Genomic DNA, 1,034 nt, shown 5'->3' with positions numbered 1-1,034 from the left:
GACTAGAAAATATTCGTTAAAACGTTATCAGTTATCTCTGGGTGCAAAGATTTAGATGATCTTCAGTCTCAACTTTATAGGTGTCTATAGTTTCCAAGTGTTCTATTATGAGTTTACATTGCTATTACAGTTGAGAGAACCAATATAATATTTGTTGAATTAGCTCATGTCAGGGAAAGATATAATAATGTCTATTTTACAATACTTGAAGTATTTATGCAGCTTTTTGGGAAAATGTTTTGTTTTTGTTTACAGGCCAAAGACAAAGTTACACTATTTCTAGCCCTTGGTCTTGCTAATATTTTCAATACTTCTGCAGTAAAAGTATCAATCCTTAACAAATGACAAGTTGACTATCACCTAGGCTTCTAGCAACTACCCTGTAGAACCATCTCTAATTTATTTCAAAGCTACAGGGGAATCGTTTAGCAAGCAAATGTTTGCTGATGAGCTTTTAAAAAGACTGAATCCAGCAAAAACTAAAATCATTATGCACTTGATTTCAACAGAGTCTATTTAAGTACTAACTCAGATTTTAATATTAGTCACTTTGGGGGCTACTGAAGAAAAGATGGTTTGAGTATCATTTGAGTAACAGTTTGCAGAGTGTTCTTATTTGATGTTTGGACAACCCTGTGCATCACTTGATATAATTCCTTTTACCTATGGGTACACACAAGATATTTGAAAGAACTGGTACTCCAACCCAAGTTTTTGACTCCCAGTTTTGAGGTATTTTTTCCTTTGGACCTTTATTCCATGCTAAATAAAATAAGTGAGTATTTTTAGTAAGAGTAAAGTAAGTGAAACAATTAACCACGATTAAACTTACTCTTACTAACCACCACTTGCTATAGAGCAGAGTTCAAATGTGCCCTTACTCTCTCCTACACGCTCGTGGTCTCCTTCGCCCCACAGAGAGGGCCATTGGTGGCACAGTGTAGTGAGTTCTGCCTCAAAACATGATGGGTCCTCTCCTCTACTATGTCTGGGACTTGGGAGAGGGGCAGGATGGAGTGAAGGGAAAAAGGATG

Source organism: Pteropus vampyrus, unplaced genomic scaffold, assembly GCF_000151845.1.
Source record: "Pteropus vampyrus isolate Shadow unplaced genomic scaffold, Pvam_2.0 Scaffold1, whole genome shotgun sequence".
NCBI lineage: Eukaryota > Metazoa > Chordata > Mammalia > Chiroptera > Pteropodidae > Pteropus > Pteropus vampyrus.
The sequence above is the reverse complement of the archived record's forward strand: the minus strand, read 5'-3'. Positions refer to the sequence as shown.